The following is a 27,006-nucleotide window of genomic DNA, read 5'->3' as shown; positions in this document are numbered from 1 at the left end:
GTTAGCAAATTATTGGGTTGGCCAAAAAGTTCTTTTGGTTTTTAAATTAAAAAAACACACATTTTTCATTTTTACCAAGAATTTTATTGAACAATGTATTCACCCTTTTGTTCCAATACCTTCTGCCATTTTTCAGGCAACCTCATAATTCCATTGTCCCAAACGTTTTATCTTTTTGGGCAAAGAACTGTTCCAGGTGCCTTTTACAGTATTCCAGGGAATTGAAATTTTTTCCATTAAGAGAATTTTGTAAAGACCGAAATAAATGGAAATTGGAAGGTGCAATGTCTGATGAATACGGCGGATGAATCAAAACTTCCCAGCCAAGCTGTAACAGTTTTTGCCAGGTCATTAAAGAAACATGTGGTCTTGCAGTATACTGATGGAGGGTTATGCGTTTTCTGTTGTCTAATTCTAGATGCTTTTCGTCGAGTGCCACTTTCAGTTGGTCTAATTGGGAGCAGTACTTGCTGGAAATAATTGTTTGGTTTTCTGAAGGAGCTCATAATAGAGGACTCCCCTCCAATCCCACCATATACACAACATCACCTTCTTTGGATGAAGACCGGCCTTTGGTGTGGTTGGTGGTGGTTCATTTCACTTGCTCCCTGATCTCTTCTGTTCCACATTACTGTACAGTATCCACTTTTCATTGCCCATCACAATTTGTTTCAAAAACGGAACATTTTCATTATGTTTAAGTAGAGAATCGCATGCAGAAATATGGTCAAGAACTTTTTTTTTTTTTTTTTTTTTTTGCGGTATGCGGGCCTCTCACTGTTGTGGCCTCTCCCGTTGCGGAGCACAGGCTCCGGATGCACAGGCCCAGCGGCCATGGCTCACGGGCCCAGCCGCTCCGCGGCATATGGGATCCTCCCAGACCGGGGCACGAACCCGTATCCCCTGCATCGGCAGGCGGACTCTCAACCACTGCGCCACCAGGGAGGCCCTGGTCAAGAACTTTTTTTCGCTTAACTTATGTGGAACCCAAACAAAGTGATTAACATAACCAAGCTGGTGATTTTCAGCACTTGATTTGGATATTTTGAGTATGTCAGCTATCTCCCGGTTGGTATAACGTTGATCATTCTCAGTTAATGTCTCGATTTGATCTCTATCAACTTCAACTGGTCTACCTGACTGTGGAGCATTGTCCAACAAGAAATCCCCAGCACAAAACTTCACAAAACACTTGGACAGGTTTGATCAGTCACAGCACCTTCTCCATATCTGCACAAATATTTTTTTGTGTGTTTCAGTTGTGTTTTTACCTTTCTTAAAATAATAAAGCATAATATGCCAAAAATGTTGCTTTTTTTCCTTCCATCTTCAATATTAAAATGGCTACACAAAAATTCACCAAGTTTGATAGTTTTTTTTTAATGCACGCTGATATGACAGCTGTCACAATACAATCTAACAAAATTGTTTCTAATGTAGTTAAAGACAGCTAAGCGCTACTAGAGCCATCTTACAGAAAAAAAATGAACAAAACTTTTGGCCAACTCAATATTTTCAAAGTGTTAATTTACTGCTTTCATTTTATGTTTATTGCATTACTGTTCAATGTGAATAAGTAGATTTAATTTCTTTAAACGTTTTGATACCTTGGATATATTTTTACTTATGATTTTCTTCTTATTTAATATTTATAATTGAACATTTTAGATGGAAAAGTAAGTTTGACTTCAGCTTGTCTTTTTGGAATTCTCTTTGCACCACCCTGCTTTTTTAGAAGAACTCCTAGTTTGGTGCTTATTTTCATGACTTTATAGCACGTATTATGAAGTTCCACTACTGTTTGCAACAAGTTTCAAATAAATTTTGATTCATGCGTCACACCAGTGATGTGACTTCTGACAAGTGCATTTAATAAACCTTTGGGTCTATTCCAGTCTCTGAATCTGCTGATGGGCATGACGGGTAATCCATCATTTCCATTCTAAACTAACTAAACTAGGACATCTATTGATACATAAGCCAATCCAAAATTTCCCACAAAGTTCTCAATTTGAGATCAGAAAGAGAGATGATGGAATTTTGCTAATAAAGATGTAGGAGAAATTGTTACCCGTTTTCAGGAAAGATGTGTTTTTAGAGCTCTATTTCTACTGGTATGAGACTATGAAACTACAGTTTTTTGAAAAACAATGTGAATGTCTCCCATGTACATAAACTGTGATAGAAAAACACTGACACACTCTACCTTCCACATTTATCAGTGATTCCCTCAGTTAATCACTACACTGGATTCTCAGAGAATGTGAAGTATCATAAACTCATGAAGTCAATTTTAAATTTCTGAGGGGAAATAGGTAGTGGAAAGCTAGATAAAAGAGTTTTTTGTACTTGCATGAGGTGAATCAAATATCTGCCATGAAATATCAGACAGAATAATGTTTCCTTTCATCTCAGTTGGTTATAATTTCAGAAGAAGGGAAAAGGAAGGTCAAATTCCATATTATATAAGGAAGTAGGAATTTCACAAGAAATCACTGACCTGCTTTCTTATGCTGGCGAAATAGTATATTAAGCAAAAACTGTAGATCTGGTGTTTAAGGCTTGCTTGTTATTTCACTTGAAATTTCCTAATACATACACCTTTCTCTTTTGAAAAGAAAAAGAGCTCTACCAAAGTTAACTGCAATCTTTTAGGACAATGGACCACTCTGTTCCCTTCTCATGCCCTAAAATTTCCAAAATCTGCACTCTTATTTGTACTGTTATCGTCTCCAGAATTTCCATTACTCCATTACATGCTTTATGTGCAAAATAAATGCTACAACCTCTCAAGTGCCCTATCATTCTTGCAGTCTTCTCTGAATTCCTATATATAAGTCAGAGAGAGAGAGAGAGAGAGACATATAGACAGACAGACACTAACTCATTACCTTGAATGTAGACTAGCAGAAGTTGAGCTATAAAATATAGCTTTATCTGTGTAGCTTTAAAACCAAAACCAACTTTATCCACATGGATTACTGTTTATAGTAAATTAAATTAGTCTGACTTTACCATTTCACTGACTTCATCATCATGATTTTATTATTCTAGGAAACTGTGTCTTGGGAAGATAAAGGTTCCAAGTTACTTTATTGTTATGGAGAAAATCATTTAGATGAATATCAAACTATTGAGCTCTTAAAAAGATAACTTTGACAGTTGTTTACTTCCCCAGTTCTTTGAAACCTCTTGACTTCAAAACCCAAATCTTGCCATGTTCACCAATCCTAAACTAGTATTATTATGGTCCTTCCCCAGTTCTAACCAATCCCTGTCTCACCCCTGTCTACCACACATACTGAAAGACCTGCCTTAAGCCAGATTCCAAAGCCTTGTGAATATCCTGACTTCACCTTTCTCTTTGAGAGGCTAAGACTCTGGCATAGTAGCTCCTATCCTTGCTGAGATAATGAACACCTAGCTTTGTGTGATTAACAGCTTGTTTGAATGATATTTTTGGGGAGCCAGCATTCAACAGATATGTGTCATTTACCTGATTTTTCCCACTTTGGGCACTAGAATATTGAATTTATAAAGAGAACACAAAAATATTTGAGAAAGAATGAACCACACTATAATTAAAATAAATATGTAAAATTACTATATAGAGCTTAAACACATTTCACACTATGGATGTGCTGTTATCTCCCAATTCTTCCTCACTAAGAAAAATGAAACTCTTAGTCGTGTGTGTCCAAGGAAAATTTTCTGTTGATCAGTGTCTGTCTAAATCTTATTTAGCAGAGCTGATTTTACATCATTTGTTTATGGATTCCCTTTCCTTCTCTGTTCATATTCAACACCATGCATGTAAATGATTGCTTTCTTGTTTTAGCTTTTATTTCTGATACCAGTATATTCCTCAATAAATTTGCTCCCAGCTTTCTTCAAAATTCAAGGTCTTTATCAACAATATTTCTGAGGAGATTTGCTTTTGTCCAGTCTACAATGTCTCCTTGCATGTCTGTAATGTCTCTCTGCTCTGTCTGCCTTTCTATGTTTTCTTTTTACTTCATCTCTTATCTCTAGATTATGATGGTGGAGTTGGTAAAGTGTAGGAGAGAGGAATTTATTTTTAAAAGTCACTTTGTTTTTAAAAGGAGAAGACAGCTTTCAGATGAAATCTATCCCTAGAATGCAATATCCTTTGGAGAAACTATATATTTTATTAAGACATCTGTGTGTAGTATTTATGCACATTCCTCTTGGATACAAAAGCTAAAGCTCTTTAGGCTCCATTAGTGAAGTTTTATTTTGAAGTTAGTCTCTTTCTGTAGCAGGGCATCCAAGATGAGGAGAGAGGAGGTTCTTTCAACCTTCCTCACTCAAATAAACCGTTGTTTTGCCCAGTGGGTATTCCTAAGGTGCTTAAGAAATTGAGTTGCCAGTTAATCATTAGAGAGAATCAGATGTTAATGATAATGCATTAGCTTCACATTCTAGAAATACACTTTGTACAGTTTTCCATCCGATGTTATTAGAAGTGGAACAAAATGATTACACAGAATTAGTTAAATAAAGGTAGGAAACTACGTGGCAAGATGCAGAATTGACAAAGCACCTAAACTTTATTAGGTGCATGCTGACTAATTAACTAGTCTCAAAGAGACCTCCTAATAGAAGCCTAAATTAGCTAAAAGTGATAAAAATTGTAATTGGTTACTTGGATGTGTAGAATGCAGGCTGCCTGGAAAAGGGGAAGTATAAATGACAATATAAGTGAAAGTGTAATTCTTTACACAAAAATGGTTAATAATTTCTGAAGCATATTTCTATTTTTGGTACATTTAAAAAACAATCCAACAAACATTTGGATTAAAAAAAGTATGCAAAATTATAAACCATATATAAACAGTCATGTGATTAAGTTTTAAGAATTATTTTTGCCAATTTGCCTCTGTGGTAATCATTATAAAGTCAATGAATAAAATTGAGTAATGGCATCAATTTATTTATCTATACATTGTTCTTAACACATTTTGTGAATGTCAATTCTGTTCCCATCTCATGGTTTAGGAGAGACTGAAGAATGATTGCTGTCTTGGGAGACTGAGTGGATATGTATGTCACTGACAGGTAGGAAACATAAAGAACATAGCTGAGGAAAAATAATGAATTCCATTTTAGACATTAGGTCTAGATTTCTAGGTCAAGATTACACATTAGCATAGGTAAAACCCTAGGATTTAAGAGTGAATTTTGTGATGGAGACATTTTGGGGGAGCATGACCAGCCTATGGCTTACAGAGAACTCTGGGATGGAGCTGGTCTTCCTGTGATAATGTGTAGAATGAGAATAGATGAAGGCTAGAATAGAGCAAGGGAAGAGTGACAGGATGGATCCTAAAGAAGAGAAAAAGAAGACCTTACACTTCTGAGAGGAAGGAAATGTGTTGTGAATCTGTAATGGATACTACACACATTAATGTGTTGGTATTTATAAGTCATTCTGGTGAAAATTAATGATGTAGAGAGTTTGGTTCTCCTATTTACTTATTTCAAAAGTTTCAATTTGCTTTAACTTTTAGGAAGTGTATACTCCCTTGTGTGAAGGAGAAAAGATGCCCTTTGCCCTCTTCCCTGACCCTAACAGTTAGTTCTTCTGAACTTGACGAGGCCAGATTCATAACAGAGGGGCCTTGAAACTTTGGAGAGTTGGATATCGAAGCTGTATCTGTGAATCTAACTTGATTGCCAGCATAGTTCTGAAAGTATAGGAGGGATTCAATGCGTATTTGCTCTAGATTAAATGAATCGACTTGGGGTTGCATTTCAGCCTCTGTCTCCTGTCTGCGCCTTTATCACTTACTCTTTTCCTGCGCGGATGAGAGGAAGGAGGCAGAGGCGTAGATGATGTAACAGCTAGGGTTTTGTTAATGAAAGATATGTTGCTGTAATAATATCTCTTCAACTCATAGCTTTCTTAGGAATGCTCAGAGATTTGGGTGATCTTACGATTTCCCAAAGTCCTCATAATTAGTGCTTTTACAGCACAATGAGAGCATGAGAATTCCTGGTTCAACCGATACTCAAGTCCTAATATTTACTTTTTAATGTTAAAATGTGAAAAAGATAAAATCATTGATATCTAATTCTCTGCCTCTGTATTTCATATTTTGTTAATCATCTCGCCTTTTAACCAAGAATCTTCTTTATGATTTGTCACAATCTGCTGTGCTGTGAAAACCCTTTAAAAGATTTTTGCAGTTTGTGATGTGAAATTTTTTCAGTTTTGCATTTGTTTCCTGTATAAGTTTTGTGACATTTACATGTTACCCGTAGTTTCTAAATTGGAAATAATAAATTTACAGCCAAATTTTCCATGCATTAATGAGATCCCATGAAGCCTTAGAAACTCTAGATTATCTAACTTGGTTTTGAATTAATACATATTTTATAGTTCCTCTGGGTTTATTTTTCAAGCATTACATTACCAGACCTCAGCTTAGATTGTTTCTTATTTCCTAATATATATTTTCATGTGTTTCTAATATGACCCCAAAATGGGTATTCAATAAATATTTTTAAATGAAAAACAAACTATAAAGTGTTTTCAAACACTGTATTTTGACTGTGTATAATTGGTACCCACATTATGCTAACAGCAAAGTGTAATGTTTCATTCCACTTTGCCCCTAGCTTTTTCACTCTTATAGGTATTTCAAACTAAAAGTGATGACCGTTTGAAAAGTCTTAGCAAAGAGATTGTAAAAAATAAAAGATGCAGTAACTTCTTTGGGAACCAGTTTTTGAATAACTCTTTTCTAGATTCTATGAGAACAGATGAAAAGCCACAAATAGCAATGTCAATATATATTTAATACAAAACTACTCAAGCCTGCATATAAACTTAGGCTTTGAAAGAGATATAAAAGGGGACTTTACATAAAGAGCTCTCTTATTAATATAAAGACAGGTCTAAGGTGAGGCAAATGAGATGCTGGTGATTCTGTAACTTGTGATGCAGGAGTTTGTGGACTACACTGTAAAATCATTAAAAAGAAATATGGATTCCTAAGTTTCACCCAAAAGATTCTGGGTCAGTACTTAGTCAACAGATAGTGTAAGGTGCCTCCCTCAAAGGCCAAATATAAGGGGCACCAAGAAAACCTTTAGAAATCAAGATAAACAATATTTTAATGCAATATTTAAAAAAATAAAAATTACTGCAAAACGCAAAAAGTGATGAACACATTATACAAATTGTAAATAAAGATGTGATCAGTATTATTGATCTTTCCTTTTGCCTCAGGCTACGACGTGGCTCAGCAGGGCACTGGGTCTTAAAATCAAAGGAAAACAAAATTGTGAAATATTACCAGGAACAAGCCAAGCCCTAAGGCAAATGTTTCCCTCAGTGGCCTGTTACATGATTCAGTTCCCTTCTTACAGGGAGTTCCTGCAGTTATGAGCTGCTTATTTGCTATAGCTGCTGGGATCTGTGCTCTCAGACCAGCACCCAAGATCACCCAAGAGCTAGGAAGCATTGGAAGACTATCATTGTTGGAATTATGTCTTCTGAACCTCATCTCACGAGGGCTTACACATTTCAATTATTGACATATGCTTAATTTTAAATTCATTATTGCTTTAGAAGAACTGCAAACCTAAGGAATGATTCAGATCTAGATGTAACAGAAACAAACAAAGGCATAGTAAACATGCCTTGTTTCAACAGTAAACATGCTTGTTTCCTCGAAGATTTTTGGTACTTTCAAATATGGAATTCAGTTTACACTGTAATCAGGCAGAACACGCCTCCTGTTCTTAGTACCATTTATGCTCATTAAAGTGAATGGTGATAAGTTAATTGAGGGTTTGTGGGGTTTTTTTGACGTATATTGAGCAATAACACATCGTTTAAATGTGCTTGTCAAACATTTTGGTAAAATAGTCTGTATGCTTTTGATAATCACCATAAATATTTTCAGAAGGATAAAAAATTTAAAATCTGTGCTGTTTCTCACATTGATTTTATTAACTTTTTAAAACCATAGGTATTTATTATTGCTTACCATGTACCAGTCATGTATATATAAAATGGGAAGAGAAAAGAGGCAAATTGTCATAACTTAAATACTTAGTTGTCTAAAATAAAATGTACTCTATCATAATATAAACAATATACTGCAGGAATCACCTTGCAGGCCATAGAGAGACCCTTAATATTACCAACTCCCACTTTGAGAAATACTAATAGAAAGTAAGCTGAAATGGAAAGACTTCCTAGGTTTTCCCATCAGCAACATTTCTACAATTTGATCAAAATGAGTGGGGTCATATGTATATTTCAGTAATTTCTATGACAGTCAAAAGAATGCATGAGTTCTGTGCAGAGGAAGATGGAGAAAAATCAATTCATTTAGTGTGGAAAAGATAATCTGTCTATGTTGTCCACTGTAATCCTTAATACTGGTTATATTTCCCATTGTACGATACAGTATAATAGTAATGCTTCAAAGACGCAATTAGCCCTGAATAGGAGTTGTATAAAAATACGTCTCATGACAGCTTGTGAACTTTACCTTCAATTCTCCAGGAAGAAAAGATCTAAATACATGAAATTAAGTTAACTGATTTAACAAGTTTGGTTATCTGAATTTCCCTTAGTTAACTGTTAATAGGCTATTAGCTATCCACTGGGAGGATGAGGCAGGCAAACAGAGGAAATGGCGAATGAGAGGATGAAGCAAAACATTAAGATGCAACACCTGGTGTTGAGAAAGACAAGAGAAGAGACAAACTCAACAACTGTAATTCAGTCTGTGGACATTTGCTCTGGGGAGCAAAGAGCTCCTCTGGAATAGTTTCATTGTACATCACTGAACTGCAACCTAGCACACTGAATAATCATCAGAACCATCAGAAGGACAGAGTGTGCTCAATAATTCTGTTGAAATATGTAAGTTTATATGTTTTTAAATCCTCTATCAAAACTGTGTAAGTTTGTATGTATGTATGTGTATATGTATACATATATTATTTGATGTTTAAATAAGTAAAACAATTACTTGGAAAATTAATTACTTGTGATACCGTTGTTACTTGTGATACCATTTTCCTGCATTATGATACTGTACAATGTTGTTTCTCTACTTTGGGTAGTCTTCTTAACAAAATATTAGGATTATGAGTATCTCCTAGAGGCAATATTAAAAATAGTTTCTTTGCCTCTGTCCAAGAAGATAGAGTGGTTATGAAAATAAAAGGGAACACTCTTGCACTACTGGTGGGAATGTAAATTGGTACAGCCACTATGGAGAACAGTATGGAGGTTCCTTAAAAAACTACAAATAGAACTACCATATGACCCAGCAATCCCACTACTGGGCTGAGAAAACCATAATTACCCTGAGAAATACCCTGAGATATTATATACCCATAAATACCCTGAGAAAACCATAATTCAAAAAGAGTCATATACCAAAATGTTCATTACAGCATTGAACATTGTAAATTTCATTTACAATAGCCAGGAGATGGAAACAACCTAAGTGTCCATCATCGGATGAATGGATAAAGATGTGGCACATATATACAATGGAATATTACTCAGCCATAAAAAGAAACGAAATTGAGCTATTTGTGATGAGGTGGATAGACCTAGAGTCTGCCATACAGAGTGAAGTAAGTCAGAAAGAGAAAGACAAATACCGTATGCTAACACATATATATGGAATTTAAGAAAAAAAGAATGTCATGAAGAACCTAGGGGTAAGACAGGAATAAAGACACAGACCTACTAGAGAATGGACTTGAGGGTATGGGGAGGGGGAAGGGTAAGCTGTGACAAAGCGAGAGAGTGGCATAGACATATATACACTACCAAATGTAAGGTAGATAGCTAGTGGGAAGCAGCCGCATAGCACAGGGAGATCAGCTCGGTGATTTGTGACCACCTAGAGGGGTGGGAAAGGGAGGATGTGAGGGAGGGAGATGCATGAGGGAAAAGATATGGGAACATATGTATATGTATAACTGATTCACTTTGTTATAAAGCAGAAACTAACACACCATTGTAAAGCAATTATACTCCAATAAAGGTTAAAAAAAGAAAATAAAAGCTAGATTTGGTATTAAAATTCCTTGATACGAGACAGTTCCATAATTTACTTACTCTGTGATTATGAATAGAAGTCACTTAAACTTTCAGACTTATGCCTATTGAGAAAAAGAGTCTGTCCTGAGAACATTGATGTGGCGTGGATCAGACTGGATAACAAGCTTGTCAGAATTTATAAATGTATAGAATTATATATGCCACTTAATGGAAAAAAATAGTAATTCACAGTGAAAACCATCAGAATCTTATTGGGTCATTAGTATGAATTTTCAACAATGAGCTTTAGAACTTTCTTGAAGACATGGTTTTTACAACCATGTTCTCAGCATGAGTGAGTTTAAACAATGAATCTGCCCAAATCCATGTAGACTTTGGGAAATTATAATGTCATTTTTCAGAGCTATTTTAAAAAGAAGTTTTTGGAAAGATACATTTTAATATTGTCAAATAAAAGATAATATAAACCCAAATTTGAAGTGATATTTATGCTTATCTAAAATAATGCTGGCTATTCTTAGCAAGTATGTATCTTGTATTACAGATTTTAGTGGGAATACACTTTTTTAAAAAGCACATTTGAGAATATTTTGAAATATTTGAACTATCATCCTAAGAAAAACATTGCATGTGAATACTTATAATTATTTTTCATATAGTCTTAGAGGATTTATTGACATCCTGAAGTCAATCCATGAATTCTGAGTTAGGACACTGCTATATTTCTTTCCAGGCAGGATGTCTGACAGAGTTAAACTAAGGAGTTTTTTCATTCAAAACCTGAATTTTTCCCTGAATTTGACCAATAGCAAACAGTGAAATGTGCCAAAGGATTTAGAGTTAAGAATAATACTCTGAGATATCCTGCTTCTTCACCCTTTAGATGGTTTTAAGACTTTCCCTAAATTAAGAAAACAAGATGTTATCTAAAGATAAAATGTGGAGCAAATAATTATAAAAAACAAAATATAATTGAATATGGGAAAAATCTTTTTTTAATTTATACTACTCATTTGTTTCCTTATAATCTGTGAAAAGTTTTTCTTCGGGGGTAAACTTTACAATGGTTGATTCTGTTCTGAGAATAGTTGCCATCATTAATTCAAATTTGAACAGAAAGTGATGTAAAAGGAAACCATTTTCAAGCGTTAAGAACAATGTTTAATTTTTGTCAAAAACTCAATTATCCTGAAATAAAAAGCTACTGTTAGACAAATGAGTCACTAACAGAAAAAAAATAGAGAAGAAATGTGTAGAAGCTGGAGTGGATGAGAATAATGTAGGTAAGGTGAAAGAGGAAAAAAAAAACTAATAGAGCTAACATAGAAGTGGCCATATTTAATTGGTTATCACGTTTCATTTTATGCCAAATGAAGACCCAAGTAGAGTGTCACAATTCATTTCAAAATAACCTGTATTTTGAAAAAAAAAAACTCTAGTTTAGATTGAAGATTTTTAGTTGATTTGGTACTTCCAAGGAGTTTGTGAGCATCCCATATGCAGTCATTCCCCAGGTGTGGCTGCCCATCAGAGGAGTGAAACTGTGTGGGATTCAGGGCTGCACGAGTGGAAATCTTCTGTGTGAACTGAGAGCCTACGTCAGTAGTGAGGCTGTTTGTAGAGACTGGGTGGCCGAGATTTCCTAGACTCAGGAAATCCTTCACCCTCACTCCTACCTTAGGTTGGATGACTTACTTAAATGTACATATACTTTGGGATAACCAGGTATTCATTCTTTCCTGTCATCGTTCCACACTCTACTCCTATTGTAAGGCTGATACCCAGGCCTGTTTGGGTCATAAGCTTAACTCTTAAAGTACCTTGCTGTGGTGGAGTGTGGAGAAGGGGGTGAATGGGAGATGAGCTCCATCTCAGCATGGTGGGGAGTATCTTGACATAAAGCTGAGTGACAAACCCCAGCTGCTCATAATGAGTGAAATCTGCAATTAATTTTGTCCCTTTCCCAAAGATGAAGAAACAGCAAGAAGCCCAACTGGGTTTTCAAAACTCAACCCCCTTGCTTATGAGCATGCATAGCCTCGGTAAGACTGGGCTACGGCATCCCAGGAAGTAGTGAGGAAGCATCTTACTTCTGTGTGGTGGAATTACAAGCCTTCCTGGGATTCTACATTATTCACACTGCTGGACCATAGCCATTTTGGGGGGTGGCATTTTTTCTCTCACAATGAGAAACCATTTGTCTAGGCAAATTTAAATGGTGTTTGTGAGGTGACATCTTGCATTGCATCACCTCTATCAGCCTGGCTTTGGAACTGAGTCACTTTTTGGAATAACTCTTTGGAATGTGAGTCAGAGTTGAAGTAAGAAGATTTATTATGCTTTTCCCTAAGTGTCTTCAAAGACTTTTAAGCAGAAAAATTGTATGATCAGATTTTCTTTGCAGAAAGCTCACTCTGACAGCACTGTTGAATTGGGCAAGACTAGAAGCAGTCAGGTGGCCTAAAAATTCAGGCAGGAAACTTACATGGCCTCAGTCAAGACTTAGCAGTGGGGCTTGAGAGGATTTAGTAGATTTGTGAGAGACTTAGAAGAGGTGAATGAACTCGACTTTGACAACAGATTATATACAGTGGATAATGGAAAGAGAGAAGCCCAAGAAAGATTTTCAAGGTTCTGAGCAGAGTGACTAGTTAAATTATGGTTTTGTTAATGAAGATAATATTTGAAGGAAAAGGAGCAGATTTTAAGCAAAGTTTTGGAAATTTGGGGTTTGAAGTGCATGGGAGTCCAATTGGAGACAGCATGATTTGAGTTCAGCTAAGAGAACTGTTATAGAGAAATAAATGTGGGGTTCCACACCTCATTAACTTTTGGTGAGATATCTAGAACAGTGACTGTCATCTGGGGTAGGTAATAAGGGCGGCCTATTAGAGTCATCTGGAGGGAGAAAGTTTCAAACTGTATATGCTTTCTCCTCTAAGATTATGATATAGCCCTAAGTATTGATAGAACGCACCCTACCTATTTCTAACCAAGATTCTTGCTACAGTGAATTGCTATTTATCATAGAGGTATGAAGCACATACCAAGTAGCTTGAGGCATAAAATAAAAGATTAACAAGCACTGGAACCAGGGACTCTGAAAAATTCAACTCAGTATGTATTGAATGATTTCTAAAAATCCTCCATAGTTACACATAACGATGAAAAGTTGAATGACACTGGACTACACTATTTAGTAGTTATGGTCTCTTAGGAAAGTCACACAACTGGTTAACAATTTTAACATAATGATGTGAAAGCAAGGATAAACGTAGTCCTGTGGTGTTATGGGAGAACAGACTACAAACAGAATGTGTGTGTGTGTGTGTGTGTGTGTGTGTGTGTGTGTGTAGGGCAGGGTAATAGTGGTGATAGTGTAGACTTCACAGGAACAGAGAATTCTAGAGCTGAGTTTTGAAGGAAGGGGGTAGTTTGTTGGGTGAAGTAGATGCAATTTCCCAGTGTTGTCATCATGTATCACGTAAGATTTCTTTTGACTGCAAGTAACAAAAAAGTCAAGCAACAATGATGCTAGCAATAGAGCCATTTAACTTTATTTTATGACATGGAGGGTAGATGTGAGGTATAAATAATATGGAATAATAATACATGACAAAACTTGAAAATCCCAGACATATCTGTATAAGCATATTTTATGGAAATATGGAGGCAAAAATAAGAGTAGCTAAGAATTAGAAAATGATTGACAGTAGGGAATAGGATCTGGGGATGTTGAGTGGTGATGTAAGAGATTCCTACTTTTCTGTATAAACCATTCAATACTATTTTTTAAAACTAGATATAGATATTAATATTATAAAAATGAAATTTTAATTTAAATAATATCTTGAGTATGACTGTTGCTATATTCATTACAGCCTTCACTTACTGATTTACTTATACAATTTTCAGCTGCATATCTTAAGGCAATACACACACAATTTTGAAACTCAGGCCTTGAGATATGGTGTTCGAAAATGAGAAGTGCTTCAAGAAGAACAAGAGAAGAAATGACCAGAGAAAGTAAAATTAGTAGAAACAGAAAATTTTAAATATATCAATCACCTCTCTTTCTCTCTCTTTTTCTTTCATTTTTTGCATTGCACTTTTCTTTTCTCCAAGGATTTCAAGACAAGTTTTACTATCTTGAAGAGGTTTGGGATTAATAAAAAAGAATGTGAAGAGAAATAACAAGGTATTTTTTTTGCTGTTTTGTCAATCCTTATAAAGATGACAACTAACCATCTTCTCCTAAATGAAATATGTGTATGTATCAAAAGAAAGCTTAGAAATTTAAATTTTAGTTTGCAATTAAGCCACAGAATTGAGAGGATTGAGGATATGACACAGGGGAATTCTCCTACCTACTACGTCTTATTTCTCAGCAAATCAAAGCAAGGTCCCTTTACCTAGTTTCAGAGGAGTCATGAAGGAATGGAGACCCCAAAAGGACAGCGTATGAGAAATGGATGTGTTAAGTCTCATCACCAAGTTGTGGTCGAAACCCACACTTCTAACTGTGCAAGGTAGATTATGGCATTGATGGAGGCTGGTGATCCAGTGGAAAATCCAGAAATACCAATAACAACCCTACTTCCCTGTGGACATTCACTGATGTGTAACAGACCTAGTTCTTAGTGACATCCACAAGGGAGCAAAAAGTAGCTGAGATGAGAGATTTCATGTCTCTCATGAAGCTGCCATCATGAGGGGTGAGGGGACTCTGAATATGAAGTTGAAACATAGACATTTTAATTGAGGCAACATATGGAGTTTGTGCCCAAGAATCAGAGATGTGTAGTGTCTGCAAATTTAAGGATGGAATCAATGGACCAGAAAAATAACTATGATCCCGGGAGCTATAATCACACACCATCAGTGCTAACACTCCATGTCTTTCTCCAGCCTCTGAATTCATCAGCAGGAGAAAAGGCCAGGTATACAAGACAAGCAAAGACCAGAGACTAGCAGTCAGACTATGAACTGTGCCATGCTTCACTCTTGAATCTAGATGCCTTGTTAAGAAGTAGGGAAAGACTGGGAGAAATAGCTTTGATAGGGGCTTGAACTTTGAATGCTCTGGTTATTAATGCAGAATTCATGCAAAAGAGATTAATTTGAAAAATCATTTTAAACAATGATACTGTGGTTATCTGTCTCTTATCTTCCTAATAGGTTGGTGGCCTGTGATGAAGTTAGTTTAAATATAGACAATTTTTTAAAGCTATTTTTTTTCTATTACTAGTTTTAGTTGTAGTTCATGTACTTTGATTCTGCTACAAGTAGGAGCTCAGCAAATGTAGGTAAAACAGGAGGTACGACTTCTGTTCTCATTTATATATTATCCCCCAGGCTCTTATGTGTAGTTCTTTCAGGATTCAATTTACTTTTTACATTTTATGGTGTTCTCTAGGTCCCAGCCTCCTAGTTGATCAGCTGTGGGATAAAACTGAAATGATAGTATTAGCTACACAGGCCTATGAAAAGCCCAAGAAATGGGATAGGTAAGTTCTAACTATCAACTTGTTAATAAGGACAAGTGGTTATTAAGGAATGAGGAATTTTCCAGGTGATTCTTTCATCATTTTAAGATCTACCAGTATCTCAACTCCCGATTTCCTGGACCTCTATTGAAGAGATGCTTTACCTCATCAACACACTGCCTCTCCATGTTCTAGGTGATAAGATCAAGGCTGACTTTAGTCAAGAGGGATTTAAAAGGCTCAAACAATCCAGTGACTCAAGAGCAAGTCATTTTGTTCTACAAGAATAACTCCTACTCCGTCCAAATCTGTCCCCTGTTTAACAGTTTGCTTCTTTGTTCATATCAGGTCTTCCTCCTCGCCGACACCCGTTTCTCTCTCTCTCTCCCCCTGTGTGTGTGTTATTACCAGGGTCCAAGCCCTGTTTTTGTCATCTAACTAGTAGCAGAATCTGTCTAAGGCTGGATTGTTGCTTTGCTCTTAATCTGTCTCCCCTTCTAAGAAAGGGAGAATTCTTCCTCAACACTGCCTCTGGGCCTGGGAGAGAACATCGTGACAGATTTATCACTTGCTCTGCTGAGTTTCAGAATGCCGCCTGTAGAGGCCCCTTCATGACATTGTGTTGAAAGTTCAGGAAGCCAAATGTTTACTTGCGTTACCATCTGTTGACTGTATTCTTCCTACTGAGTTGGACTTCCACTCATCAGGTATAGTTGACTCTTTCTACCTTGAGCCAGTTTACAGTTCCAAGGGCTTTACCTCTTTCCTTCTAGCCAGAACCACACGCTTTTGGACATGATGATTATTTTGGGGGAAAAATCTGTGGATCAATTTGGATGTGTTCGGCTTTAGATAATGGAAAATCTGGCTCAACGGGCACAAGGTAGAAGTTTATTAGTTTCTGAAACCTGAAGTACAGAGATGGGATGACTTCAGGGTTAGGATCAACTAATGGCCTCATATCCATAAATATAATTATAGAGACATGGGTGTGCTGTAGTGAGAAAATATCAAGACAATTTTAAGACATCCTTCATTCTGAAGATAGGTCTTAAGGTGAAAATTACCCTAATGAAATGTATTATGAGGTCTGATTTAACTCAAAAACCAGATTTAAACGAGAGTAAGTAAATTTATCTCAGAGTTTCAACTCTTCTCATTTGGATAATTAGGAAAATAAAATTCATATTGGTTTTTGTAAAGGTAAACATATAATTTTGTTGCATTTGGAAGTGAAATATATGAAGTTTAGGCTGGGAGTGCTCATGTTTATGACATTATATCTTTGATCTTATATCATAGTTTTATTTCAATACACTGTCTCTTCCCAAAAGTGGTGGAGGGGGACTGAAATGTACTATCTAGCTAATACTCTGAGGAGATTAATGTAATTTGAGAGGAAATATGCATCCACTTATGGTATCAGAGGTTTGCCTAGGGAGCAGCACCAAGTCCTTGGCTGTGATTTGTGACTCAGAATCAGAGGTCTTGCTCCCTCTTTTTTCTTCATAAATTTTCCTGGGTATGCAAATATGTCTGGGTAAGTGGGTAGGTATGTATCCTTTTTTCATAAATTATTGAATTTTAAGTTATATACTTGTGTTTTGGAATGTTTAAGTTGAATGGTGCTTAAGATAAACTTAGACTGTGACCATATAATGCTAAACAGTCAGCTGGATAAAAAGATACAATTATTTATGCTTCTAAAAGTAGCACTTTAAGGGCTTTCTCCTCTCCCCGCCTTTCCCATGTTTAACATAAAGTCTCACCCAGTTTGCTTACGTGCTGATAGAGTAGAGGTTTAAGACTATAAAGAAGCCAGCACTGATAGCGACATAAGCACACTTTGTATTCATTATCTTAATTTGACTTGTGAAGGATAACCAATGGATAATCAAAGATTCAAGTAAGTTTTCTTGGAAATATTTATTCAGGAAGCTCTTTGAAAGAAGAGACTATTTTTGCCTCAGACCTTAATCTACAAAATTCTGTATCCAGGTGTACTGCTTTTGATTCAGCATTATTAGATTAATCTGTATCAACTGACTCCTTTGAAAGAGAGCTTTCCAGGGTGAGCTTATTTTTTGTGTAATTTTATCCTTGCCTTATTCAATTTTCCCTCTAAAAGCACTGGTCTTAAGCCAATATTAATACTTATGGGATCATCATTATCTGATTTCCTGTTTTTTCTTCAATGGTATGTATTTCTCTCAATATGTCCATCCCCCATGTCCCACTCCATAATTTTTTAGATTAAATTTAATGTCATTGTCATATTTTGGCCTACACATTTTTAAAACAATACAATTGAAACAATGGAAAGTTGTTTCTATTTTTTAGTTTCATCACAAAGTTACTTATCAGCGGCTAGAGGTGAAGGCAGGAGAAGGTTCTATAAAGCTTGAATAGTTTTATGTGGAAAAACCATTTTCACATGTATCACTGCTTTTGATCGTTACCACAATGCTGTCAATTCAGTTTAGAGGTTATGTTCTCTAACTCTATACAGACTGGGATATAATAGAATAATGTGCTAGACTTGAATCCCTAAGCCTTCCCTTTCATCCCAGATCTGCCTTTTACCTATATTAAGACTTCACATAATTTTTTAAATCAATCCATGATAGAGTTTCCCTAATGTAAAATCAAAATAGAAATACATATATTGTTCAATTCGTAGGAGTTGTTGAGTTGAAATAACCAGAAACCTTAGAATCAAAGTATTTACATCTCCTAATGTAAATTAGTGATTTAGACTGAAGGAGACTGACGCAAATGACTAGGTAAACCAAATATGTTTGCTCATAAAAAGATGCAGACAGTAGTGGGCCAGCGAGGGTACGCAGCAGGGAAATCCACACTATTTTTAATGACAGACAGAAGTTTAAATTTGCAGATACCCTACAAAGCCTTCAGAAGTGGGCATACAATTGCAAATTGGTAAGTCTGAGTAAGGAGGGTTACATAAGATCTTCTGAAAGCTCAGAGACCTCCTTTCTTGTTCAGGTTTATATACACATGGCTGAAGACGTTCCCGCATCTCCTGGGGGTGACCTCATTTTAGGTAGGTGTACCTCATCAATCACGGTGTAATACAATATACATTATGAATAGAGAATGCAGTTGAGCACGGTGCCCTGTACTCAGGAACAAGTGGTCCTCCTTTATCACCTCCACATCACCAGCACTGGTTTAAATTCAGAATTGAAGAATTGCGAAAAGAGTTAATTACCAAGGGGTCCCTACTCCACAGTCTCTTACATTAGCTGCAGATTGTATTTTGCAGGTCATTATGTTTACTTGCTACTTTCTGTGTAAGTGTTCATAATCCATCTAAAGAATCTGACACACAAATTTTGTTCCAAACATCATATTTTCTATGTCAGGGAGTCAGATAGCCAAATCAGGCAAAAGTAGTCTCAAGAAGTTAAAAAAAAAAAAAGTGAGGGATAAATGTGTTTAATATCCTGTTACCTAACAGGTGAGAGGACAGTTTCTACTGACTTTTAGTCGAATAGGAGAATTAAATAACAGATCTTTTAGAACTTCCATAATTAGACAGCCACAGTATACAGTTTAGTTTATACTCATTTGCTGTCAACCTAGGTCAAAAGTAATTGGAAGATCAATGAAAATGCAAACGGCTGTACAGTACAGAGATGGCTGAAAGATGAAAGATGCTGTAGTGATTAACAGTAATGGAGTAGGTCCACCTGAAATGCCTGTTTCACATGTCAAAGAATGTTCTTGAAAGCCCAGACAGGAACTTGGGCTACAGTTCAAGTGAACGATTCTGATAACTAATACTGGTTTATTTGGGAGAGAGGGAGAATTGTGCTTTTGAAAATTGTGACGGGCAATATTTATCCCATCCAGATGAAGTTACTTCTCCTCCCTCATTCCCCAACATAACAAGGTTTAACAACACCTGTCAACAAAATGTTTTCACTGACTGATTTAAGTAGCAATTTTTAGGTCTAATCAAATAAAATGAGGAAGTATTATTTTAGCTCTAGACTTAAGAGGGACTCAGGATCTAAAAAATTTCTTTATTGTTGAGAGGATTAGACTGCTATATATCAGTTGGGACCTAAACTTTTCCTCCAAGTCCTTTCCTTGAATAACCATGCTCTCTAATCATCATTTTCTTACACATCTGTAGTTTTCCCACATTTAATCATTTTTGGTCCTACTAATCATGGTTAAGCCCTTGGACCAACTTATTTTTTCTTGAGTTATGTTTTTGAGACAAAAGACATTTACATATCAAATTTTCATATATTCCTACATTGCCTCCCATTTCATTTCACCTCAGTAATCTAGGCAAGGGTATAAAATGTTTCTTTTTTTTCCCACATAGTCTTAGTCAAAGCAGAACCCTGCTAAGTGAAACACATGTGTACACTGATCTGGGATGGTCAGTTCACTAATAAGCAAGGGAGTTCACTAATAAGCAAGGGTTAGAAGATAAGAAGGGAAGCCAGGCTACAGGGCATAAGAATTTTTAGTCTCGTATTTCATTTCAAACACTTTTACCAATACATTTATAATAGTAGCAGTGATATTATTTATTGAATTCCTACTGTGTGCCAGGTACTGTAAATGATTCTTTATATTTTCTTTTAATTCCCATAAAACACTGAGCTGTGTGTTAATTTTATTCCTCCCTCCCTCCCTTCCTCCCCTTTCCTTCTTTTCCTTCCTTTCTTCCTTTCTTTCCTTTTTCTTTCTTTCTTTCCTTTCTTTTCTTTCTTTCTCTTTCCCTTTCTTTTTTTAATGGTAGGTATTGACTTTTATTATTTTATTTATTTTTTAACATCTTTATTGGAGTATAATTGCTTTACAATGGTGTGCTAGTTTCTGCTTTATAACAAAGTGAATCAGCTATACATATACATATATCCCCATATCTCTTCCCTCTTGCATCTCCCTCCCTCCCACCCTCCCTATCCCACCCTTCTAGGTGGACACAAAGCACCAAGCTGATCGCCCTGTGCTATGCGGCTGCTTCCCACTAGCTATCTATTTTGCATTTGGTAGTGTATATATGTCCATGCCACTCTCTCAATTTGTCCCAGCTTACCCTTCCCCCTCCCCGTGTCCTCAAGTCCATTCTCTAGTAGGTCTGCGTCTTTATTCCCATCCTGCCCCTAGGTTCTTCATGACCTTTTTTTTTTTTTTAGATTCCATATATATGTGTTAGCTTATGGCATTTGTTTTTCTCTTTCTGACTTACTTCACTCTGTATGACAGACTCTAGGTCCATCCACCTCACTACAAATAACTCAGTTTCATTTCTTTTTATGGCTGAGTAATATTCCATTGTATATATGTGCCACATCTTCTTTATCCATCTTTCTTTCTCTCTTTCCTTCCTTCCTCCTTTCTTTTTTCTTTTTCTTTTTCTTTCTTTCTTTTTCTTTCTTTCTTTTCTTTCTCTTTCTTTCTTTTTCTTTCTCTTTCCTTCCTTCCTCCTTTCTTTTCTTTCTTTCCCCTCTTTCTCTTCCTTTTTTCCTCCCTCCCTCCCTTCCACTCATCCATCCTCCTTCCCTTCTTCCTTTATTTCATTCTTTCTCTTATTCCTTTCCTCCCTGTCTCTCTTGCTTCTTTCATTTTGGATTAAAAAAACTTTGCCAGTCCAGACAGAGATTGTAAGTAGATCTGAGCTCTCTATACAACTATGCTTGATGGAAACTAAGAGGCTTAGAAATGACTATATGAGGGATTATGGTGAAAGGAAAGTGAATGCTCTTGAAAGGTTTTAAGATCTCCTTCCTACAGGTGGCTTTAGGGACTGAAGTAATGGTCGATACATGAATGACTGAGGTTGATATACAGTTATGAAGGAATAATTCAGAAAAAATATATTGATATGGCTTTTTAGCTTTTTTTATTTTCAAGGAAATAAATTTTAATTAAACTAAAATGTAACCATTATTGTCATTTCTCCTTATAGGAATTATATCATGTAGGTTATTGTATTAATTTTAACAAAGTGATCTGTTTTGGTTCATTACCAAGTTTAAGGGTCCACTAATGGTTAACAAAGCCAGAAATCACATTTGTGATTTTCTGTTTGAATAATCAAATAAAGGGCGTTAACTAAGTTGTAATCATGAAAATGTGTATTGCAGTAATAATAAAATTGTTGTATTTTTCAAGAGATATCTTACTGAAATATTATAGGGAAATGAATTTAGTAAACAGAATACAATTTCCTCCTGATAACTAGATCCTTTGTCTTGTTGAATGCTCAAACCGTTGCCACAGAATTTTAATGTCCACAGTTTTTACTATTTCGAAATTCTAAAACATTACTGATCAAAACACTGCAGTCAGCCATCTGTAGCTTGAGCCCTTAAAAACCTCTTCAAGTGGCAAGAGACCCACATTAATCAATTTGTGATTTAACTGGACTTATAATTGATTTTCATTTGAAATCATAAATATAAAATAGTTTCCATTAAAATAGACTCACACTGCTAGCAGTGAAATAATGCACTATTCTTCTGACAATACAGAGTTGAAGTTCAAGTTCATAAATGGAAGAACTGGGTTCAAGTAGCTGACAACATGCAGAATTAGATCTGTAACCAGCTCTCGAAAGTAAGACCAAAGATGAATAGAGACAAATGAAAGTACTTTTGCATCCGGAATAAATCATTTTAAGTACAGGTCTGAAGGAGAGCTTCTCAAAGGATAATTTGTATTATTTAAGCACTATTTGTAATGTAATCCTCCTCTGTTAAACTTGTCACTCCTCTTGCAACAGATGTCCGGGGCTCGCATGGGGATAACAAATTTGAAATAACATTTTTACTGTTCTAAATAATAGCATTCCCCCCCCCTGCTTTCTCGGTCTTAAGTATCAGTTGTAAGCATCCTCAATGCACATGTAATAGCTGAGCAAGAGGTGATAGTAAATAATCAAATAGAATTTGATGGCATTACAGCAAAAAGAGTTTGATATCAGATGCAAATAATAGTCAATTTCAAATATGATCAAAATGATATGATTGAACCATATAAAAAAGAAAGCAGGAAAGGCTCATTAGTAACTAATACAAGCAAGGATATTGTGTTACAGGGAAATGGTCAATCTAGAAAAGGAGCATGTATGGTTTCATTTCAAATTTCATTTCTAATCACCTTTGATTGAATAAAAGAAAAAGATGTTTTGAATACAGATATGATGATGGGGTCTCTTAGTATTTCAGCAGAATCTTATTTCTTCAGAATGGTTAGCAATAGAAATATCTGAGCCACTATTTCCATGTGAGACCCAGCGGATGGTTCCAGTCAGTTCTGAGGTTTTGAGAGCCCAGTCTCCCTCCCCCATGGTGAACATCTCCTGTTCTGAAGGTCATGGCAGTAGAAGGCCCTCTCTGTTATATCTCCTGGAAACCTTATCCCTTCCCTCTGAAGCCCACTGAAAACACTTATGAGTAGGCACTAGTCTCCCTACTCTTCAGACTGAACCCCTGATCCTCTCCTATATCAACAGAATCTTCATTTCCTGTGCCAGTCCATGCCTGACTGTCCTCCATGTCCTGGGAGCTAGGTCTGAATCCAACGTAAGAGGACATCTGTTACGCCTCCCACTACTGAACGCTCTTGGAGAGTTCATCCAATGTTAAAGAGAATGAGCGGACGTTTATTTCACAAATGTGTGTTTGCATCTCTGTGTGTCTGTACGTGTGTATGTCTGCATGAGAGAGATTTCCTTAGAATATCTGTTCCTGCATATCTGAGTAAGTATGTGGCTTAATAGCTTTTCCAGTGCTCTGAAATCAGTTACTAACTACTAACTACTATTGAAGCATTTCTATGGGGACATGTATCAATACATTGAATTCCAAGAAAGTAAAAAGTATAAAAGTCAAATTCTGATATTCTATTATACCTATACATTGGTTTACACATACCACAAATAGATTACCAAATACAAAAGAATTAGAACATATTAAATATATTGAGCATGTACATGGATATAAATTTAGTTTTCATTAATGATCTTCAAGGTAATAATTAAAGATATATTCTTCAGCATTATAAATGTAGAGAGAATAGAGATTTCTTCACAAATTCTAATAATTTTCTGATAGCTGCTGAAAATTACATGTGTGTTTAATTTTATTCTTTACCTTGTTTTATTCTTATTTCTCTGCTTCAAAATAGATCTGAGTTGTCTGAGTTGTTCATATATTTCAATGTTGGGTAAACATGCTTTGAGGTAGCTCATTAAACAAAACAAAAAGTCATGCACCCAAAACATGTGGTTTCAATTAAACCTAAAACCTATCTCTAAGCTCCGTGTCAGACTGGGAAGTTCTGTTTCTGAAGGAAATGTTCTGTTAAAATGCAATGAAGGGCTTCCCTGGTGGCACAGTGGTTGAGGGTCCGCCTGCCAATGCAGGGGACACGCGTTCGTGCCCCGGTCTGGGAAGATCCCACATGCCGTGGAGCGGCTGAGCCCGTAAGCCATGGCCGCTGAGCCTGTGCGTCCAGAGCCTGTGCTCCGCAACGGGAGAGGCCACAAGAGTGAGAGGCCCGCATACCGCCAAAAAAAAAAAAAAAAAAAAACTTTCATCAGAATAAAAATAGAAATATTATGGGAGATAATATTTTTCCTGGTATTCAAGCTGCAGAGAAAATTCTCATGTGGACAGTGCAGTAGCCAGGCCCAGACTGGCTGTGATCACGTCCATCAAAGTCTCCACATAATGGATCATGTGACCACACAGGTCCACAGGCTTGTTCTCCTTGTGCAGCTGCAGAGTGACTGGACATGTCTGATTCCTAGTCATTGTTACATAATTTGTGGTCCAGGAAGCAAGAAGAAACCAGAGGCAAAGTTAGAAGTTTTACCTGATATCTAAATCTTGGATCCAGGTGACACGGCTTGCTGAAGGTTTAAGTTCCAGGTGACATGGTTGGAAGTACGAAAGCTTGATAAGTTCCTTCTTTTTTTTTTTTTTTTTTTTTTTTTTGCGGTACGCGGGCCTCTCACTGTTGTGGCCTCTCCCGTTGCGGAGCACAGGCTCCGGATGTGCAGGCTCAGCGGCCATGGCTCACGGGCCCAGCCGCTCCGCGGCATGTGGGATCCTCCCAGACTGGAGCATGAACCCGTGTCCCCTGCATCGGCAGGCGGACCCTCAACCACTGCACCACCAGGGAAGCCCGATAAGTTCCTTCTTGAGAAAGAGATGTGGCCATCCTTCTCCCTGGACAGGTAGAACCCCAGTGCCACTAACCACACATGTCTGCTGTGGAGGATGGGAAGTCCTGCAGAGCCCACACCCCTAAGCCTGTGAGGCTTTGGTGAGAATTCATCCTTTTATCTCATCCCGATAAACTGCAACATTTATGAGACTTATACGTGAGAATGCTCATTTCCTCCAGGCCTCCAACTGGATTCTCTGTGAAACTAGTTCAAACGTTATGCATAACATTTGAGTAAATGACATATCACATAATATTCGAGGCAACGATTTTATGTTAATTGAAGCAAGAATACACATGTAACTTTTTCCTGTAAGGATGTTAATAGGTGTTAGATGATAAAAGTACATTTATGGATAGGTCCTTTTAGGACTCGTTGAACTTACAAGTTGAAACAGATTTCTTTCCTGAAACACACAGGACTTCTGATATGTTATTATGCATTATGACGGTAAACTTAAACTTTTTTAGAAACTTCCCTCACCTCACCCTCTGTCCCCACAGTTCTCTACCAGGGAATTTACTGGGTTTAATATTCTATAGTTGATCACTTTGGAAAATGTTATTTTCAAACAAACATATTTTACATTTCTTATACAGTGTCACAGCTGGTTGAAATTAGTCCCATATAAAATAAGGTGCACCATATGGAGAGCTGAAGAGAAAGTGGATAAAACTTCTAGGCAGGCTTATCTGGGCACCCACTGAGGGATTTAGGTTACCAGGGCAGAAAGCACTCCTGAGTCTTTGATTGACTCAAGAACAGCAGAGAAGGAGGCAGAAGATGAGGAGAGACATTTTCTGGAGTCAGAGAAGACATTAAAGACAGACATCTCAGTTCTACCAGTGTTAACCCTGAGTGCCACTATTCAACTTTAAGAAATAAGACAAGAAAGGCTGAAATACTGCTGAGTGATGGATTGACCTTCGTCAATGACACTGTAGGAGGAATGAAGCATGAACTTGAAATGGTCAGTGTGCAGTGACAGCAACTGGAGAAGAGAACCAGCAGGATACATTTTCTGTGGATACGTAAGGTAATGGATACACACCTTTCAAAAGCAATCTTTGATAAATGTTATTTCCAAGGTAAATATGAATTCCTAAGCTAATGCTGTCCATTGAAAAACATTGTGTCCCAGGTCCCTACAGGTCCTTGGAACAGTCAGCAAGGGACTTGTACACCCCTAAGGTAGGCTAGGGTCTGTGGTCCCTGTCCAGCAGGAAGCAGTTACAGAAGAAGAGACCTTGGGCCCCTTACCACTTAAGAATAAAATGTAGAGTCTCTCAGGGGAATGAGAAGGGCTGGGACCTGGGACCGTTTGCTGCAGAGCTTGCATCTGGACACACCTCTCCTTGGGCAACAAAATGTAAAGAAGTTATAAGGGACTAAAAATAACTGCATTCATGTGCAGTTGGGTCAAATTCTGGACGAAAGATACAAAGAGACCAAAAACCCAACTGCTACTTTTGAAGAGCCTGAAGCAAAAGCAGGGTACTGCACATGCCCCCTGCACATAGCACCACCTAAGAGGTGGCAAACCACCTAAGCTACCCCTCTGGCCCGACCCCTGGACCCGCCTTTACCCTCACCCCACATAAGGAACAAGCTCGCCACCCCTGCCAATAGGGAGCAAGCAGGCAAGGGAACCTGTTGCTTGTTCTCATTTTCCCCCTGCTATAGCAGGGGCCCCAATAAAGCCTGGCCTGAAAAAAACAAAAACAAAATGAAACAAAAAATCAAAACAAAACAAAAGATAAAAACATTGTTAGAGCCTGGTTGCATGCAATATACAAGAGCTGTATGTTAGCACTAATCCCCCTCCAACAGACACACATACTTATGTATGTTTATATTTACACATATATACGTATTATTTTTTTCTAGAACAACATAACTATTTCCATTAAGGCGCAAACTTAAATCACAGTAAACCTACAAATTGATTTTATTGAGTAGATTATGTGTACCACACACACACATATATATATAGATATATGTGTGTGGGGTGTGTGTGTGTGTGTTATATATACAGACAACTTAATGAAACACAGATTCATTAAAGTACTTAGTTACCCAGAAAAATAAACTATGAATTATACAGTTTGTCTTGTTTAATAATATATTCTCAATATGGTTTACATATTTAACTGAAACGTAAGTAAAAGAGTGGATTTAAACTTAAAAAATAAATAATCTGAATAAATACATCAATTTTAAGAAAAAGGCTAACT

This window comes from Mesoplodon mirus (assembly GCF_964341445.2).
Source record: "Mesoplodon mirus genome assembly, chromosome: 17".
In the NCBI taxonomy this organism is placed as follows: Eukaryota; Metazoa; Chordata; class Mammalia; order Artiodactyla; family Ziphiidae; genus Mesoplodon; species Mesoplodon mirus.
The sequence above is the reverse complement of the archived record's forward strand: the minus strand, read 5'-3'. Positions refer to the sequence as shown.